At 39.1% G+C, this 21536-nt stretch overlaps 1 long non-coding RNA gene across 6 annotated transcripts in view; it reads left to right on the top strand.

Annotated features, from left to right (window-relative positions):
- Positions 1-21536, top strand: part of LOC147571878 (uncharacterized) — a 256853-nt gene that overhangs the window by 145285 nt on the left and 90032 nt on the right. For 5 of the 6 annotated variants that reach the window (XR_015247017.1, XR_015247020.1, XR_015247022.1 and 2 more), the window contains exon 5: positions 1684-1880. The exons of the other annotated variant lie outside the window; for it this stretch is intronic. This is a non-coding gene — a long non-coding RNA (uncharacterized LOC147571878). The remainder of the gene's footprint in view (positions 1-1683; positions 1881-21536) is intronic. 6 annotated transcript variants of the gene reach the window in all.

Here is a 21536-nt window from a genome sequence, read left to right as displayed (position 1 = left end):
TTCCAGAAGCCAAGGACTAGATTCATTAGGGTAGATTCATCACATTTTCAATGAAGACCAATTTTATTGGATTCTCTCTCTTTCATCTAAGGCTATGCAAACATGCCTACAAGAGCACCACCCAATCCAGTTAATTCTCATTCTGGAAAATTATCAGTAAAATTCAACAACAACAAAAAATCCCACTAATATGTTATTTAACATTATGCACATTAAATTATTAGATAAATTAATAAACTTTTCACTTCTTCTTTCCCTCCTTCCAATAATGCCTTAATTTATTTTTAAAAGATTGGAGAACATAGGTACCATTCTCTAAAGTATAGTTTTTACTTATTATTGTAGCATTGTGATTCTTACAAATTGCAAGCAATCTAAATGTTCAAGCAGCTTGGTAAATACATCTTTGTATATCCATATAGCATTGTATTATTCAGCATGTTAAAACAATGAAAGATTATTTGTAATATGTAACTGCATGAAAGGTTTAAGATATATAATTGAACAGAACCGAATCACTCTGTAGAATAGGATATATAACATGATCCATTTTTATTTAAAATTTGTTTATTGGGGCACCTGGGCAGCTCAGTCAGTTAAGCGTCTCTTGATTTCTGCTCAGGTCATGATCCCAGGGTGGTGAGATCGAGCCCCACACAGGGCTCTGCACTGGGCGTGGGCCCTACTTAAGATTCTCTCTCTCCCTCCCTCTCTTTCTCTCTCTTCCTCTGCTCCTCCCCCACTGTCAGAAAAATGTTCATTTAAATAAAGTAAAATAATTTGTTTATTAAACACACATGTAGGCATACCTAAAATATATGTAAAAAATAATCACTGGATCTTGGAGTTGGGAAGTACAAAATTCATAGTCTACCTCATTAGTATTTATATCGTTTAAAAGTTTTACAGTGAACATACATGTTTTATAATGAAAAATAATGTTTTCGTTTTATAAAATGAAATTTTTAGATTATTTATTAATGATCTTACTTCCTAAAATAACACTTTCTCATTGTCACAGATTATTGAGAGATAGCTATGCCTCACAAATCATATGTTTTCTTCCATTACATCCCTGTACATAGAGTCATTTCAGGAGTATTACCATTATTACAATTCCTTGAAGTATTACTAAGTTTCTGTCACAAAACTAACTATATAAATTGCCCCATTTAATCCTCAGGACTGGGCTGGATATTGTCCCCATTTTACAGATACAAATGAATTTTAGAAATATTAAGTCACTTGCCAAAGTCCTCCAGCCAATTAATTAATCAACATAGTAGGGAATACAACTTTAATCCCTGATTCCGACCATGGGTTCTCCCAGTGTCCTACAAAACAGTGTCCATATGCAAATTAATAAACACAAACCAGAGACACTTTTCAAAATTCAAGGCCATAATCTTCCCATATTTCTTTTGTAGATAAACCTGGCAGGGGTGTCCAAGGATCAAAATGGGTAAAGTGCACATCCACTGAATGACAAATTTATGGTATGACATGGGCACCTTAAATGGTCCTAATTCAGATCCCAGGTTAAGAACCACCACTGTGTCATACCCTGAGAGACAAGGCTGCATATTCGCACGTATGCAGACATGCACACGCATACACCTGTATACTACACAACTGTTGTGCTGGGGTCCTTTTATGTTCCTCTGCTTTCTTTTCTGGTTTCAGCCTGTTAAGTCCTACAGATGGAATGTTGTAGAACACAACCTAGACATCATCGAATGTGGCCATGAAATATTTCCAGTGAAAGTTTTATTTCTACTTCCCCACCATTCAGCTTCTCAATCTACTGGTCATGAGAAGTTACTTTGCTTGATCAGAATTTGAGTTGAAATTTTTTCAGAGAATAAAGAAAATTCCCAAAGGTAAGGTTTCTATTACTGTCATGATCTTACTGAATTATAGAACATTCAGAAAAGTGTAATAACCTTGTGAAATTAGCTTTTTGGCTATGTTTTATTCATCTTTGAATTCTAAATACTTGCATGGCATGAACTTGGTGCTCAATAACTCCTTTGAAATGGACTATTTCTATTTGTTGTGAAGGGAAACTTTAGAGGCTCTCTCAAGCAATCTACCCACAACCTCCCCCCTCCCCAAATTAAGTGACTTGTACAAGGTCTCTTGCCTTTTTAATTGGAGAGCTGAAGCTAGAATCAAGGTCTTGTGTCTCCGGGACTCTCATCTTCTTTCAAACCATCACAACCCAGAATTGTTAAAGCAATGTTATATTTAATTGCAAAGAGGGCTCCAGGCTCATGGACATCCCTGATGACAAACCAGATCTTCAGTTGGGAAGTTCATGTGAATAGAAGTTCAAGAATGGAAATATATTTCAGTAGTTTGTGGCTTAGAATTGAGTATTTTTATGTTGACTTCTTTATATTAACTGGATTTCCATGACTCTGTCCCCTTGGATTGCAGTTGTAATTATGTAGCAGTTAACATATTCTCTGGGCCCAGCACATCCCATAATTAGCTGTGTTCTCTCCACAGCATATGACTCAACCCTGTGTGGTTCTTCTATATCAAAGGCAGGGTGACCAGAGTTTTTTAACCACAATACTTGAGCATGTAGTGGCAGATGGCTGCACAACCCAAGTGCATCGGGTCCTTTTGAAGAGCAACCTCACCAAAAACAAGCAAACAAACAAACAAAACCAGACCTTGAGATTTATTTTTGAAAAAAGGAAAGAACCTTCTTGGGGGTGTTTCCAAACACTGCATCATTTTAAAAGAAAAGCATGTCTCCTTCTTCTTCTTCTTCTTCTTCTTCTTCTTCTTCTTCTTCTTCTTTTAAGAACTAAAATAGAAATAAATGTGTTAGAACTTTGAGGTCAGCCTTGATCAGGAAGGAGGGCACTTCCTGGTCTCTAATCAGATGTCTACAGAGGTTTATTTAGTTGAGCTAGAGCATTGGGTATAATGTAATATGCTGTGAGAGGAACATAGAACTAGGGGTCTGGAGACCCAATTTCTTATCTTTGCTCAGCTGCTAATTAGGTATCTGAAGCTTTCTGAGCTTTGGTAATTCTAACTCCTTCTATCTGAGATCATTTAGGAAAACCCCTATTATAAATGCAAGATCTTATATTATGAGACAAGCTGGAAAATAGAGCATCTCAGGCTCCCTTCTGCACAAACACATTAATCTACTTGTGAAGAACCCTAAAGAAGGAAAAGACTCAGTAGCTGCCCTGGTAAACTTATTATAGGCTTAGTGAAACTCACCATTGGGAGTTCCTTATTATATTAGTGATAACATATCAGAACAGAGACTTTTTATTCATGAGAATTCCCTAGGGGAAAACAACTACATTTGTTGGGAAAAGCACTCAGAATGAAAGGCTGGACCGAGTGGGCGTAAATTTGAGTTTCACTGTTCCGTACTGCTTAAGGGAACAGATTTTCTTGCCACTTTTCAGGGAGGGGAAAATAGCAAAAGGGAGAGAGGGGGGTGGGGCTAGTGTGATGGTAAGAGTGCTACACAGTCTGCAGGGTGACTCTTCCCTGTGACCCTCAAAGACTCAATTTTCTCAAAAACGCATAAATGCTGGGGTCTGTGTGTGTGAAGATGGGGAGAAGTAGTCACAGAAGTTGTGAAGGGACCCCATGTGGCACTCATGTTAATTCTGAGTGGTATCAAACTTGGGTATAGGAATGAGGAGGTAGAGGAAAAAGAGAGAAAGCCAGCCTTGCGGACTGGCAGGAATGTAATGACAGCTCTTGCTTTCCAATCTATGGGATTGTACTTCAGATCAAAGTCAAGAGCTGAAAAAAAGTATTCATAACTTAAACACACCGGCTAACACCCATGACTCGTGCACTTTCCACACTCCAGGCACTGTGCCAAATGCTTTATGTGAATATTATATTTCATATATATACACACCTACATGCAAAGAGTACTCCTTTTAATCTTTACACTGGACCTATAAAGTGGGTATTATTATCTCAGCTTCACATTTAGAGAAATTAAGACTCAGAGAGGTTACATAAATTGTTCAAGGACATAAAGCTTTAAGTTTCATGTGGATTCCAAATATATTGGAAATCAATTTATTAATTACTAATATAAAAATGTATCAAGCATTACATCTACTAAACACCAGAGGATGTGCAATGATTCTAAAGTGAATCTTGCCTCAGCGCATTTATTTTGTCATCTGAGAGGAGCTATAGGATGAGGGCAGAGCCACGTTATCAAGACTCTAAGGCATGAGGCTTCTGAGAGGTTTAAATGCTGTCAATTTCAGGGGAATCAAAAGCTCTAATTCTCCCCACCGCCTGGTGTAGTCTGAGTCCTTTTCTCTTGTGGTGCCGGAGATTAGCTAACATATTCTGGATGTAGCCCGGAGTCGGATGTTCTCTTGTCCAGCGCCATCAATCATGACAAGGAATCCACCTCTTCATTAGTTCGAGTACTTTTGGCAGCCTCTACTGAAAATCCTAGAGATCATGAGCTTCGGTCACCTCAGGAAGCACACTGCATTTCATCCGGCACATTCCCCATCCAACATTTTTCTTCTTCAAGCTCCCTCCCCAGATTCCTGTCTTTCCTCTCATCTACCACATTCTTTCTCCTTATCACTCCCTCTTTTGGCTACCACCTCAGCACATTCTTTTCCCAATCTTGCCCTGAAGAGATTTAAGAAAATATTCTCCCAGCAAAGCAGATCTGGCTAAGGGAGGGATTTTTTTTTTTTCAAGTAAAACAAATTCTTCATGTAGAAATTTCTTCCATGAATACATAGACGTGCTCAAGCCTTCCATTTCTCAGTTGTCCCGTCTTCCTAGGCTGCCTGAAGATCTCTCTCTCCAATCCTCTAACTTGACCTCAAGTCTCTTGACATTTGACTGCTCATTAGCTCACCGTTTTCCCTAAAGATTGGATAGGGGCCCATGGATGGTACGGGAAACTCAAATCAGCCAAATGTTTCATGTACAACTTTTATAAAAGATTTGGGGGTGAGAAACTACAGTGGCAATTAGAGGTTGTCATTTATTTGATTTTCCCTATTTCATCAATTCTCAAGTTCACTTTCCAGAGGAAAAGGAGACACTTTCTTAATACATTGGTGTAATATTATAAAAACAATTTTGTGTGCTGGAGCTGTACTAAAGTCACAGAGACTGTGAATCCCAGCTCTACCAATTCACAGTTTTCTGATCCAGGCAAAATCATACTTAACTCCTCTGAATCTCAGTTTTCTCATCTGCAAATTGGCATGATAAAACTTTAGATACTTCATAAAGTTATTATAGTCAAATAAGATAAACTATGTACCTAGAACACAGTAGGTGCTTAATAAATGGAGGCAATTGATTACACTAGGAATCTCAAACTAAGGAAAGCAAGTCTTGCAAAAACATAAAAATTCTCTACTTTCTACATTCTCTTTGACTTCTAATATTAGAAGGTGGTGCATGAGTTGGCTGTCCATTGCTATAACCCAGTTACAACTCCATAGATATATAATAGGAGTGTTTACAACTGAATTACAAACTCTGCCAACTTAGAGAAACCTAGGATTGGCATTCATAGTTGGAAACAAACAAACAAACAAACAAATCCCACCCCTGGCTCTCAGTTTCACAGCTCTGCAATTCATTTCCTGAGAAGCTTTCCAACTATGTGATTTTCCATAGCTTCAGGCTTTGTTATTAGTGAAGGGCCCTGTTGGGCTTATCACCAGTTCTAGCAGCTGCTGGCACAGGTGATAAACTCTGTTAGTTAGGGCTGGGGACAGAATGTAGGTGGGGGCTTTCCAGTTCCAGGGGAGAAGATTATAAGATGCTTTGTATAAGAGCTCTGGGAGGAAGTAATAGGGGTCCACAAAGAAAGTGTGCTGACAAACTAGAGTAATGATTGAATTTAATACAAATGGCCGTATAACGTGAAGCTACACATTCATCTTTGTGTTTTACATGGGAGATTACAAGGCAAAACCCCATGGACCAATTTGTCTAGCTTGTATTGCCTTGAGATACCTGGTATCTTATATGAAAAGCCTAAGAAAAAGGGATCAAGGAATAAGTAATTGTTGTCATTTATTGAGCAACTATTACGTTCCTCCTAAATTATGTAAAGTAGATGTTCTTAATGAGGGTTATGAGGGTTAGTGATATTAAAGGATTAATCAGCAACTAAAGTTATTTCTAAGAATCCATCACTTCAACAATTTCCTCCCATCTAAAAATATACATTAAGAATTGTGTAGTGATGTCAGGTGCCTTTGTTTTGTCCTAATCATTTCAGTGACTTAATGTTTAATGTTGCTTGACTTCGGAAGAAACCGGCTGGAAAGGCATGTACACAGCTTCTAAAAGTCCTTTCTTGAAAAGGGATTTTTTTTTTTATTTTACAAAACCCAATATCTCTTAAAAGCACAAGGACAATACTAATGAAATGTATTCAGTCCCAGAATACAGGGAAGTCTTAAACAGATTCAAGAAGAAGATAACACCATCCATACAAAATGCAATTCTGATCCTTTCTAGATTTTAGCTTCCTTTAGGGTGTGAAATCTTGTCTTTATATACTTCAAAGCACTTATCACAGTTTTAGTGAAGAGTGTGCCTTTGATGAAATTTTATCAGATAAATAGCATTTAACCATCTCGACATCTCAGAACGTGTTGTTTCCATGTCTCCTCATGATTGAAGCATTTTGTCACAAGATAAATAAACAAACAGAACATGCATGCATAAACTCCCCTCCAAATATACAACATAGATCAGTTTATTAGGGAAACTGAGATTATGGTTGAGATTTTACTGTGTTAAAAGAAAGGAACTCACTTTATTGACGGATGACCATTTAACAAGATTTTCTCTAGGTTAACTCCTTTCCCACAGTGCTTATTTTCATTTTTTTGGCAAAGAAGTGCATGCTGAGAGTGTCTAAAAATACGCAGCAAGTTGAGTAGATAGGCGAGATTTAAATCTTGCTACTTAACCAACTAGATTGGCCCTGAACTCTGTTCTTTCCACTGCACCAAATTCTCTCCTGGTACTGAAAATCAGTCCTGAAGTTCAGGATAACTTCAACTTGCAAAGATTGCTCATAGATAAAGAATGATCCCCTCGAGGTATCTGGACCAGCAGCATCAGCCGCATACAGGAGCTTTTTAGAATTCAGCATCTTGGAGCTCACTCCCTCCCTACTGCATCCAAATCCACTTTAAACATGCTCTCTCTGTGATTTGTATGTAGATTAGTGTTTTAGAAGCACTGTCCAAGAAGTTATGCCTCCCAGCATAACAAGGTGTTTTTTGCAAGGTATTTTTTTTAAGAAGATAAAACAGGATTGCGCCTTTTCAGATAGGTCTTTCCATTCTTGGTAGTGAAAAATAGTTTGACTATTATGATTTCTGTCAGGAATATGGCAGAAGATCAAAAATGTGTGCTTTGGAATCATCCACTAATTTATTCTGCCAGATTGCTTTTATGTTATCAGTGCCGAGGAAATTAAGCCTCGACAGGACAGTTTCTCACTGGAGGCACTGACATTCACAATCTTTCCTGTAGAAGGGGAAGCAGATGGGTCTGGACATAGATATTATGCATTCTGATAGCGAAGAGGCAATCTTTCATGAGCTGCCCTGGAGCAAAGTGGGAAGAGTTCTGTGTTAATTTTTTAATGTCTTTTTAATTAAAAGTGTCAAGCGGCAGTCCCTGAGTTTCACTGAAAGACTGGATTCTTCTCTGTTATCATCTTTAAAATGAAAGCCAGTTCAAGGAGCCATTTATTTTTCTTAGTCTTTGTTTCTGGTTTCCTTGTTTCTGGTTATCCTATTTTTAGTACATTTCAAGGTGAAACTCAGTTATCATTATTTGCTAACTTTCAAGTTTGCATTTGAAGTCATCTTGAAACAAAGAATAGATGCCCCCTGGTATCAGTCAACCATGGCCACAGTATTGCTGCATAGTAGCATAAAACGTCCCTGGCTTTCCACAGTAAACATTTATTTCTCATGCTGTGACCACAGAGGCTAGGGATTCGGCTCAACCTAGAAGGAGCTGCTGCTGTGGCTCTGATCCATGAGTCTTTCATCCTCCTGCAGGGACCTACAGGTGGAGTAAACTTTTCTCGTGGAGACGGCAGAGGTCAAGAGAGCAGGCACAACCAAACAAGGCCTCTGATTGCCTAGACTCAAAACTGAACATGACTGTCACCACTGCTTCATTCTGTTGACCAGAGCAAGCCATGTGGCCAAACCGAAAATCAGAGGGCAAGGAAATGTATTATGTTTCTTTCATGGGTACAACTACTAAATCACCTGTGGATAGAGGGGGAGGTGAAGAATGGGCCATTACTACAGTCTATACAGTCTATACCACACTGCCTGTTTTGTTTTCCTGGGATTTCTATCATTCAGATTCCTAGCCTTGTTTTTCTGATGACAGTAGGCATTGGGATGTGTGAAACATGATGGATATGGCATGGTTTCCTTTACATGTGCTAGAAAGGGGGCTACTTAACACCTTGAGCTCAATTTACTCCCTGTCTTTTCTCATGTTCAGAGTTAATGTGACATTATAGAAAACCATGTCATGCTAATTACAAAATCATTTCAGCTGCCCGATATTATGGATTTTTTTCTTTGCCTGATAATATAGCTTTTCAGAGATGGTCAGATCACACTGGGGAGAATTAATTGCTCAATGTAAATAGTGGTGAATAATTCAAACACCAGTCATGAATCTGCCGAGAAATAAGTTCAAGATAGGGAATCCAAGAAATTCTTCTGTGGATGAATAGTATTAAAATCCTACTTTTCAACAACTCTTTCAGATTATAAAACAATCTTTCTTAATTTTCTGCTTGAAGTATCACATGACAAAAATGTTTTCCATAGTTTTGAGAAATGACAGGAAGATAACCTTAAAGGTAAAGCAGGCTGATCATCATAGGCACTATGATTTGAAGACTCCTTACCCCAATATCTCCACCCCTACTCCCAGTGTCTAAAACTTTACCCTGAGAGAGTTACTCTTTAGGCTAAGATTTTATTGATTTTTAAGACATTATCATATATCCATTTATTCTGTCTCCCCAGTTCATGCATGGGAGACAAGAAGAAAATCAGTTATCAAAACACCAACCTCCAAGGAAGACAACCTTCTACTTATCATCTTTCACTTTAGCTATCTTTGCTTTATCCTTTGTATCCCAGATTGGGCTATGGTCTTTTCCTGTATAACCAAGACCTTGTTAAAAATTATAGCTAAATGAAAGAGTAAATTTTCCTTAGGATGAATCCTGTTCTTTTCCTAGAATCATACTTCATGGGATTACTGTGAAGACTAAGTGAATTAACACATGCAAACGATTTAGGAGAGTGCCAGACACAAGGGATATCATTACTAATATTTTGCTATAGCATCTGCATCACTTTATTGCATTTGTTTTTGAGGTTGTATCTTTTCTGGTTAAATACGAGTTTTTTGAGATACCTAGAAAAGTCCATGGCAAACAGTATGTGCTGCATATTTATTAATGGAATGAATTTGTTGAGTATTCATTATGTGTAAGAACAATGCAAAGCACTGGATATGCAAAAATAACATAGCTGATACCTGCCCTAGATGAGGGCATAGTGATGAGAAAAGACACACTTCTACAGATCATAGAATATAATAAGAAAATGGGTAGAATAGAGGAATATAAAAACGAGTATGGGGGACTAGAAGCAAGAGGAACAGTCAGATGAGCCCACATCTTTGTCTTGGATGGCAAGAATATTGTCTAGGAAATTAGAGTTAGAGCAGTGCTTACCAAGTTTAACATGAATGCGAATCACCTAGGCAGGTTGTTAAAACACAGATTGCTGGGCATTATGCCCAGAGTTTCTAATTTAGTTGGTCCAGGATGGGTCTCAGAATTTACATTTCTGGAAAGTTCTCAGATAATGCTGATGATGCTGGCCTAGGGAACACACATTGAGAACCATGAAGGAATGGGGAGGTAACACTATAAATAGAGTCCATTCTTGAAAATCTTGTTATCATGCAGAAAACAGAGAAGTGCAAACATTGAAAGAGGTGGATAAGGCTCCTTTCATATGAGGTGATTCACATTTATTTTCAGATATTCTTCTAGCAACGCTATGAGGTAGGTTTATTAGGCAGGGCAGTATCTAAGCTCTGTTGCCAATAACAAATTAGCCATGAAATCTCATGATTAAATACACACACACACACACACACACACACACACACACACACACAGAGTTTATGTATGCAATGCAGATAGATGGAACACTGCTCTAGATGGTCACTCTGGGACTGTAATGGATACTGTGGACCATCACCCACAAGGCTTAGATACTCAATCCTTTGAGCTGTTGGGACTTGTTAACAGCCGAAGAGAGATTCCACACCCAAGGCACATTCACCCACAGCAACAGTTGGGCAATGTGGCCATTTCAGAGCTGGGCCACTTGTGGAGGGTGGGACAACTCTAAAGAACCATTTCAGCTCTAAAACTTCATTGAATTGGACTTATTTAAATCTGGACCCCAATGGGTTTTCTGTCTTTGGTCAGATTCCCTAGGAAACAGACTGACATTTTTTTGCTCAAGAATTTTACTGGGGGAGTAAAGAAAGTAGGGATTGAAGGGAGTGAAGAAAGTAGTGCTAGGCAGAGAGTGTGACTGGATTTAGAGTCCGGAGCTGACGTGGGTGCCTACACCTAGCTTAGCTCAGAAGTGGTGGCATGACTGCAGTGGTGGAGCCTCATTGCTGTCATGCAAGAACAGCAGTACTGGTGGGTAAGCATAATGAGCTCTGCTTTGGCTAGCTGAATCTTTGGAGAGTCACCTTGGCATTCTCCATGGGTTCCACTGTTCTCTTTGCTGATCAGAAATTTGCTAAATCATCAGTATCATCTGAGAGAAGTTTTATGAAATACATAATTTAGGCTCTGTGCAATAAATCATCAGACTTGATTTTTGTCTTCACAAAAATCTCAGACTCTGAGACTCACCAGACTTGAGTATTTCATTTCATTCTAGGCAACCCATTGTTCAGATGACCACTGAGAAACATAGAAGAGGCTGACTGGGATAATGAAGGTATCTGTAAGACACTTGAAATGAAGGTATATAGCCTAGAAAAAAGACACAACTGGAGAGAACCTGATCACCATCTCAAATGTTGGACTGTCCTGTAGGGGAAGGTATCACTCTGGCTCACTTCTAGAGCAGTCATCAGCTAGATGTTAATCTCAAGGAGATTATGAATAGTGTCTGCCACAATTGCATTGTATCCCCCAGGCCTGGCGTAGTACTGGCCACAAAGTAGATACTCAATATTTGATTAAATAAAAGAAATCAAATAAATGTTATGTTGGTTCAGATTGTAACTCAACAGAATAAAGGTCTGCACACTTCTGACTCTCTTTAAAATAATGGAAGAGGCTGCCTTAAAAGCCAAGTCAAAACCATATCATTGAGAGAACCCATATATAGGTGGGATGACTCTTTCAGCAAAGGATATTGCAAGATCAAATTCCTGATCTGGATAGGGGGTTAGATGTTGAAAGTTTATTTCAATTTTAAGATACTTATATTTTAAGGATGGGAAAATGACTATTTTGTGGGGAAATAACTACCAGAAAGCATGGTGGCTACTGTACACGGGAAGTTTTGAATTTTACTTCTACTGAATTCCCACAGAGATTCCAAAAACAAGTCAAAGGAGGTCACATTCACTCTATCACCTTCAACTTAAAACATCAATTATTAATATGCCAATACACTTCCTGCACTCATGGATGGCTTCTTGATAAAGATCATGGGATCCCCAGAACTTTGGGCATGTAGTGATAGAGAGGGTAGATACAAGGATGCTCTCTGTCCTCATGCAAGTATCCCGGGCTAGTATTAAGGAATTAAATCCTTTATACTGCAATTCGGGGCACTGGAGTAGCAGCAGAAACTATGGGATAAGCTCTGTAGGATAGGAGAGAATATGATTTCTAAATTCAGGAACAATCGTTATCTTTGAGTATTTGAAGAAAGTTTTCATCAATTATATGAAGAAAATGCATACTTATATGAAATTTTATAAACCTGGACCTCTTAAAATCCATTAATGAATTAAGAACCCATGGGATAAGATGGAGCTTTTTAGACGCCCCTGTGCCTTCTGGGTATTACCACTTGAGCACAGAAAGCTACTCTTGTCCTTGATGCCCTATAAGGAAATAATTTATAGAGATATGACTCATTATATTTATAAAGTCGAAGGAGAGAGGAGTGACCTGATTCAGAGTCAAACAAGATGGGTAGGGAGCTGATGTCCCATTTATGAGCTGGATTTATTAAAGCAAGTCATGCTTTAGCTTATGATTACAATACATTATCATAAATGGTATTGAATGGCAGTTGGTCTTAGGAAGACCTGTCTGCTTGAATTATATTTCAAAGTCCTTCTAGGTATGATACTCTGCATAGGTGGTAGAATGTCATGCCTACTTGACCTGATTAATGGGCATTGATGGACCTGCCCACTGGAAGATGTGTCAAGCCAAAATGGTTACATGTCTGTAATTACTACCAATACAATGAACCCTTCAGGGATTTATGGATGAATGCACCAGTTAATAGAAAGTAAAAATGTGACCTGGGGAGCTACGTGGTAAAAAGGGCATGGCCTTGGGAACAGAAAAACCTGGGTTTGAATTCACATTCACCACTTGCTAACCATACAATCTTAGGTCAGTTACTTAGTTGTATGGTGCTGCAGATGTGTCACCACAGAATGAGACTGAGAGGACCTGCCTCAGTTTTTTGTGATAGTGCACATAAGCACTTAGCTTCAGGTTTGGTGCAAAAACCTGCCCCGTCTTAGTTCTTGCCTTCCTTTCTCATGAAATGCATTCTAGGTAAGCATCATTCAATAGTGGGTTGGTTTCTTTGAGTGAGAGAGCATCAAAAAGATTTATATCAGGTAGCCTCTGCAAGGGGAACACCCTGCAGGGAAAATGACAGTGTGAGATGCCAGGAGGAAGAAGCAGACGGATAAAAGGAATTGGGTCAGATGTAAGGGACAGGGACACAAAGTTGACCATTTTCTCTAGGGCCAGTCCTGTGTTCTCCCCGTATCTCTTCAAAATCTACCTAATTCCAACCCTTAACTTTCCCTGCTGGACACTTCACATTGGCCCAGAAGGAATGAAGTTGAAAAATGACTGATCCTCACCCACCTCCCCATTTTTTCATTTGATCTGTAGTAATCGTTGCCTTAACCAGGAAAAAAGAGTGAGAATACAGACTTGGTTGAACACAGAGGAGAGGTGTATAACCATCTCTTTGGAGGAGTTTTAGAGAATTGGAATATAACTGAGAAGGAACTTCACATTTTTCTAGACTAGGAATGACAACATCGGCTGGAGAATTCTTTGAGGTTGTCCTGTGCATCCTACAGGAGCATATTTAGCTGCATCACTGTTCTCTACCCACTAGATGCCAGCAGTCCCCCCTGCTCTTGACTTGTGACAACCAAACATGTCTCCAGACATTGTCAGATGTTCCCCGGGGAGTAACATTGCCCCCGGTTGTGAACTGCTATTATAGCCCACACTTTTATCCAATAAATGGTCATTCTTCTCATGGGTTTTTACTTTTAAATTAACCCCTGACTCAGCATCCAGATATTTTCATCTCTATATTGATTGTATTGATGTTTAACTAGAAACAGGAGGTGGAAACCAACATTTAAATTATACGGGGCGCCTGCGTGGCGCAGTCGGTTAAGCGTCCGACTTCAACCAGGTCACGATCTCACGGTCTGTGAGTTCGAGCCCCGCGTCGGGCTCTGGGCTGATGGCTCAGAGCCTGGAGCCTGTTTCCGATTCTGTGTCTCCCTCTCTCTCTGCCCCTCGCCCGTTCATGCTCTCTCTCTGTCCCAAAAATAAATAAACGTTGAAAAAAAAATTTAAAAAAATAAATAAATAAATAAATAAATTATAGTCAACTGGAATTTTAGTGAAGATTTTGAGCTAGAAGACTTAAGAGAAGCCAGTATTTTCTCTTCATGATGGATTTTGGAGTTAAAACCTGAGTCATTAAGGGAAGTTTTGATCTTCTATTGGCTAAAGATACAAGAAATTAGACAATATTTGATTCTCTTGTTCCTCCCCCCCCCTTTTTTAAAGTTTATTTATTTATTTTGAGGGAGAGACAGAGACAGTGAGAATGTGGGGGGGGGGGGGGGCAGAGAGAGGGAGAGAGAGGATCCCAAGCAGGATCCATGCTGTCAGCATAGAGCCCGACAAAGAGCATGGACTCACAAAACCACAAGATCATGACGTGAGCTGAAACCAAGAGTCAGATGCTAAACAGACTGAGCCACCCAGGGGCTCCTCTCATGCCCCCTTTAATTTGACATTTAACTAGTTAACTTTGGCATCTGAGAGTGAGGACAGTCTCTGGACAGGGATTATTGATCTCTGAAAGGTGCCTTGAGTGCCACTCAATGGAGACTGAGAATAACATTGTTTTCTGAATCATGCCTGCAGGAGCATTTCAGACAGGGATGAAATAAGAAAATGCACGTGGAGCATCTTGCACTGTGTCTTGCATGATAGTTGCTAATGCATATTGTTATTTCATTTTTATGACTACTACTGTGATTCAGACAGGCTGCATCTGAGGACTCAGAGGGGACCCACAGGAGCAGCCAAGAGGGTCCTTGGCTTCATGTAGGATGGAAATCAAATGCAAGCCACCAGGAAGTGGAAGCAGAGTTTACTGAAGGCATATAGAGAGAGGTCACATGCAGAGTGTCTAGGAGACTCAGAAGGGAGAGGAGCACGAGTCTCATCTTTGCTTGGGATATGGGGATTTTATTGACAGTTGTGCTGTACGTCACCTTTCAGGCATCCAGGAACGGGTGAGAACAAGGACGAGGTGCAGGTGTCCATGATAAGTCATTCGTTCCCTGGAGCCAGAGAGTTTTGGCACCAAGATGTTTAGCGAGCACCAGTGATCTGGAATATGCACATGATGGCCTTGCCTAGTCATTCCTGAGATGTTATCTACTGTGCTGGAAGACTCCAGAGAAATCATTAACTCCTTGTCCCTTATAAGGAAGACATACATTAAGGCGTGTGTAGGGCGAGGATGCGGGTCCTAGCTAGAGTAGAAGCAGGAAAGGGAGCAGAGGGAAAAAAAAACAGCTTTCTCTCTGCTGGGGTCCCTTTGCTTTCCCTGTCTCAACTGCCCTGATTAAGCTGCTAACCCACTTAGAGTTAAACTGTAAGTCTTTGTGTGCTTGTTTGTTTTAGTTTTTTGTCTCTTTGAGTGACAACTTCATACTTTACATCAGGTTATAATGGTGAATTTAATTTGAGTAACTCAGTAATGTAAATGTGAGAGCTTGATGTGGTTCCACCTATTTCACAAAAATTACAGGACTACACTGAATAAGCACTTAGAATTAACTTGTCTATACCATAAAGTATTTTTTATGATGTCTTGTCATTGGCCCCCAAGGACAAGATTTTAGTGAGGGGCAAAGAGATTAAAAAAAAAAAAAAAAGTAGAAAGTCATCATTGCTAATTTGCTGAAACGATCCCAGGTGTCTCTTTGAACAGCAGGGCAAAAATAGTTTCTTTTAAAGAAGCCCTAAGGGAAGTTCATAGGCTATGATAGCCGGATTTCATCCAAAGCCATGTTTTCCTTCTCAAAAAGGATTCTTTCTTTTTTAAATCCCTGGATTACTCTGTTAGATACCTAGCCCTTGTTCTGGAGAACTAGATTTTTAGGTTAGAGGTGAGGAAATCTGGATGCTGAAGTCTTTTCCTCTGGAGCTAATTAAGGGAGGAAGTGAGTTATGGATAGGAAGAAGGGAAGGGGGAAGAAAAATACACAAAACTGGTTACGTAGACCCAGGGAACCAGTAGGGTTTGCCTGGTGCAGTAACTGCTGGCAGATTAGCAGTTTAGCTAAGGCAGTGCTGGTGATAAAAAATAATAATAATTATAATTATAGCCAATGTTCCTCAGCAAGTACTGGGCTAGACCCAGTGCCAGGGACTCGATATGCATTCTGTCATTCCAGCTTCACAGAACTCCTGTGAGGACCATTACTAACTTCCATTTTGCAGGTGAGGAAACAGCAAGATAGGAGCTTGAAAGAACATCTTCAAGTATTGGAATTGAGTTTCAAATTCATGAGCAAAGCCAGTGCTCTTAACCATTTCTCTCGATTGCATGTCTCTAGATGTGGAGTATTATTCACCCTGATCTAGAATCGGATGTGGGGTAAAAAGGCCAGAATGGCCAGGATCAATACTAGCAAATAAGCATCATGGAATCGCTCACCAGAGGCTTGTGGCAAGTTGTTTCTAAGGAAACCAGAGCGAATGGTGTTTTGGGGCTGCTCTGTGAAATAATGTGGGAAGTCTGTAGTCTCAAGAGTAACAGAATGGACAAAAGCATATCTGGCTGTCCATAGAAACATGTCCAGTAGCCTGATATTATAAAATTTAGTCATTCTGGCTTAAATAGGATCATATTTAACACCAGGTTCAAATTTACTGAAATGTTCCACAGCTCAGTTTCCTCCATGGCTAAACATACCTATTTTCCCTCATATCTTCTATCTAGAGCTGTGAGAATGGTTCATGGGATCATGAAATTCTTTGATGTGCTTTGGGAAAATTATGCAAATACATAATGTAATAATCTGATTTATACTACCTAGAGAGAGTTAACTGAAGAGGAAAATTAAATGATTATGGGCCTAAGTAGATGATTTATGAGTAAAGGCTACAAAGTATAAAGTTCTAACAACAGCATAAGTCCCTATGAAGTTTGAGATGGGAGAAAAAATGAGGTGGGTTGGTACAAAGGCTTCTAGGTAAGATTAACAGGCTGAAATTGAAAAGAAAACAATTTTGTTCTTTATGACAAGTATCAAGACATTCAGATTAATGATATACTGAGTACTTTTGTAGAGAACCTTATACCTTCCAACCCTAGGGGGCCTGAAAACAAAATATGGCAATATACAATAGATTTGGAAATGAAGAGGCTCAGTGGTAGAATATAATGATTGATGCTTTGGGGACCTTTAGAGACAAAAACATGGATGGCTAAGGTTACTGGCAAATACAGTTTCTTTGACTCAACTGCTTAGACTTAGAATATACTAAAACATACATTAAGAGGTAGAATGCTTCTTTCAGACTGTCTGATTTATAGACTCACATGTTAGCAATATATAATTTTAGACAGATGAGGTAAAATATTTCCATAATGCAAATTCTACTGAGTGTTGGACAACGCTGTGTCATTGTTCAGAGAGAGTATAAACTGTGTAACTCTCTTCAGGGAAATAGTAAAGAAATTCTTGGGTTGGACCCATTTTAGAGCAAGCAGACAAGGTGCCCAGTGTCTTCAATAGTACTTCTTCCCTATATGTGATTTGATGCCAAAACTTACAGAGAATTATGACTTTAGAAAAAAGGTGAGTGTTGAATATGGAAGCAGTGAGTGGTTCTTGTGGCAAGGTGAAAGGGATGGTCATAAAATAAATAAAAACAAGGATCAGCTCTTTTGGGTCATCTTGAGATGATTCATTTCATTTCAACAACTATCTATTGAGAAATGACTCTGTGTACAGTGCTATTCTGGGAACTGAAAGGGAGTAAGATGATATCTGGGTGCTCACGGGGTAGTGAAAGAGACACTAACCAACACTGAAAATGATCCTTGAATAAAAGAGACTAGAACAGTGGTATAAAGGGGAGATATAAATGGGAGGAGGGGATAAGAAGAAATTCATATGAAATGAGATAATTTAGGATTAGCCTTCAAATCCCTCAGGTGGTGAGGGGTAGCACGCAAAAAAAGGATTTATGGTACATTTTTTCCCAAATTAATTTGCAAGATAAGTAGAGTTGCCTTGTTTAACAACTACCATAAAAGAAATATTCTCTTCTAACTTATTTTTTTATTGTGTTTCAGCCTAGATGTAAGACACAGATGCACAAGTTTATATAGACACGTGTAATGTTTTTCATATCAAAATAGTAAATGGTTTTAAGAACATTATTGTATAAATCATGCACACATATGTGTAGATTTGGGGGTCAAGAAGACCTGAGTTTGAGTTTCAGACATGCTACTTTCTGTGAACTTTGGACATTTAATGTTTCTAAATATAACTTTTCTTATCTGTGTAATGGAGACAGTTGTGAGGTGTGTGTATGTCAAATACTTAGGTACAATGCTAGATGGAGCATTGTGTAAAAGGAATAATTGAGTAAGATTTGGTGTGTAAGGACTGGGGTGTCAGCAGTGGTATGCTGGTAAAGATTTATCAATTGGCTCTTTGGGGAAATGCCAATTCACATTGTGTAACTACTTCTACCATGGTCCATTTCAAACTAACAACATCCTGTCACTGAATGTAGAGTTGGAAATTGATGTGCATAATTGGCTTTTATTCACTGGTGCAAACCAGGTTCAGCAAACCACTGGATGTCAGTGTTTCAATGCAATGGAATTTAACACTAAGTAAGCCTGATGGGAAAAGAAATTGTTGACAGTTGTGATTGTCTTGTCTGGATCATTGTACCCGAGTACACTAGGAAGGAACTATCAGTTCTCCTGGGAAGCAGTTAATTCAGTAACAGTGAATGACTTAAGTCAGGTACCATGGAAAGGAAGAACCTCCTCCTGTCTGGGGCTGGTGATCAGGTAGACTAAACTGGGATGTTTCAGGGAACATTATCAGTAAGCTAGTTGTTGCAATATGGAGGCAGGCCGACACTAGGCAGGGAATTGTACCAGTTGATCTTAGGTTTCTAAGACTGGTTTGTGCCCATGAACTTTTAAGAGTGAGAACAAACTGAGGGTTGATGGGTAGTGGGAGGGAGGGGAGGGTGGGTGATGGGTATTGAGGAGGGTACCTATGGGGATGAGCACTGGGTGTTGTATGGAAACCAATTTGATAATAAACTTCATATATTGAAGAAAAAAAAGAGTGAGATTCCTAGGATCAGTTTTAAATTTTTTTTTTAATTTTTTTTTTATTTTTGAGAGAAAGTGTGTGTGTGTGAGCAGAGAGGGGCAGAGAGAGAGGGAGACACAGAATCCGAAGCAGGCTCAGGCTCTGTGCTGCCAGCACGGAGCCCAACGCGGGGTTCAAACCCGTGAGATCATGAGCCGTGAGATCATGACCTGAGCCGAGGTCAGATGCTCAACCGACTGGGCCACCCAGGTGCCCCAGATCAGTTTTAAATTATGCAGTTATATGTCTGTTTTCTGCTCTACTAAGTTGTAACATAAAGCTATAGTTGGGTGACAGTTGTGCAATAAGGAGCTAGGGAGACTAGGATCTCCTTTCCATAGGAGGAGGAGCTCTGGTTCCTGGAAACTTCCAAATCAAATGTAACACTCATTTGCTGAATCCATCTTCTCTCATGTTCAAGATAAAAGGGCTTCCCTGTCTTAAATATCAGATTCTCTTCAGCTACCTCCATGGCTTCCATTTGCCTCTCAAAGGGACCCATAGTCCCAAAAGATTAAGAACCACTTATGCATATATTACATATCCTGTGCTTTTTTACTACATTAATTTTTTAAAATAATATCATGTTGTGCATTTCTTTAAACCATCTCAAATTACTTTGACAAGAGGGTTATAAATGATACATGAAAGTGGACAAATAGTGCTGAATGATGATTATTTAATGGATTTATAGTTGTATTGTGGTTCCTCAAAAATTAAACATTGAATTCCTGGATGACCCAGAAATTCCACTCCTAGGTATATACCCAAGAGAATTTAAAACACATGCACAAACAAAAACCTGCACAAAAATGTTCATAGCAATGTTTTTCATACTAGCTCATAAGTAAAGATAACATAAATGTCCACCAGAGGCTGAGTAGATAAACAAAATATGATACATCCATACAACAGAATACTATTGAGCAATAAAAAAGGACCAAAGTTCTGATACATGCTACAATATGGATGAACCTAGAAAAAATGCTAAGTAAAAGAAGTTAGACACAGAAGGTCACTTTGTGTTTGCTTCTATTTATATTAAATGTCCAGAATAGACAAATCCATAGATTACTGGTTTCAGGGGCTGAGGAAAGAGGGGAATATTGCCTTGTCAATAGATATGGGATTTATTGTGGGGGTAATGGAATGTTCTGGAATTAGATGAGATGGTTGGACAATATAGTGAATATACTAAAAACTACTCAAGTGTACATTTTAAAATTGTACATTTTGTTATGTGAATTATATGTCGAAAAAAATGCATATGCTAACTCAAAAAACCTAAAGCACCCAAATCTATGGTGGTGTTCCAAAAGAGGCACAAGAACCAACTGAAAAGTTCCTAATGGCCTAAGCTAGAACAATTTGAGGGGGAAAAAAAGATAATTAAATAATTTATTTGGATTATAACCCAAAGCGTAAAATAAGTATCTGTAAGTCCATCAAGATATAAATTATAAAATAAATGATTGAATTAACAATTGAATTTAGAAGCTATAAATTACTAAGAAATGATCGAATTAAGAAATGGGGACAATAAACATTATTGCATTTTGAAACACTTTAAAAGTATAGTATTTTTAAAATGTAGCTGAATATAAAATCTTTCTTTTAGCTCTATTGCTATTTTTTCTAATTATAGAAGTGATGCACTTCTTGGTTTCTTGCCCAGATCTATTTTATGGGTCATTGTACCTATCTTCCAGCTGCTATGAGTGCTAGTTGCTGATGGTTCACAGGCTGGCTCAGGTGGGTATCCCCACTCCAATACTCTGGGAAGCTTGAGGAATGACTGATACTGCTTCAGACTAAGGGACCAGCCTTGGACTGAGGGACCAACTATATGGGAAAGTAGGTGTGGATACATAACCAGGGGATCACGGGTCCTTCCACCTATTTCGTGACCTAGTTGCTGCTAACCTGATGAAGAAGACAGAACAGACCCTTGAAGCAGCAGCTGAGCTGCCAGCCTGGAGATAACACCATTGTTCTGGTATATATCTTAAAACAATGCATATTGAAAGAGTTTGATAAGTTGTAAACAGGGAGCCATACTATGTGGTACAAAGAGGAATGATCTCATTCCCTGTCATTCTCAATGTCCCACTAGGGCAATCTGCTTCTGCTCTAGCGACTGTAGGCTCCGTAGGTCTATTTCCACCAGGGGCACAAGAGTCCTACTAAACTTAACACCATGGCTGCGATTGGTCACTTAGGATTTTTATGCCAGGAGACCAGTAGTCAAAACAAGTAGTCACCATAAAAGGCCAGGCTACTGACCATGATCATTTTGGGGAAGTGGGGCTGCTGCTACATAATGAGGGGAAGGAAGAAATATGTTTGGCAGCCAGATGACCCACTGGGGCATCAGGTACCCTCACTGTAGTTTGTGAGGAAAGAAAATAACTGTCCTGATAAGGGCATGCAAACCATGGGATCTGGCTCCTTGGGAATAGGTCAGAGCACTAGGCAAGACGTCTGCACCACCA

Source organism: Puma concolor, chromosome F2 (genome assembly GCF_028749965.1).
Source record: "Puma concolor isolate L17-30 chromosome F2, mPumCon1.1.hap2, whole genome shotgun sequence".
In the NCBI taxonomy this organism is placed as follows: domain Eukaryota; kingdom Metazoa; phylum Chordata; class Mammalia; order Carnivora; family Felidae; genus Puma; species Puma concolor.
Note: the sequence above shows the minus strand (reverse complement) of the source record. Positions and strands in the feature narration are given on the sequence as shown.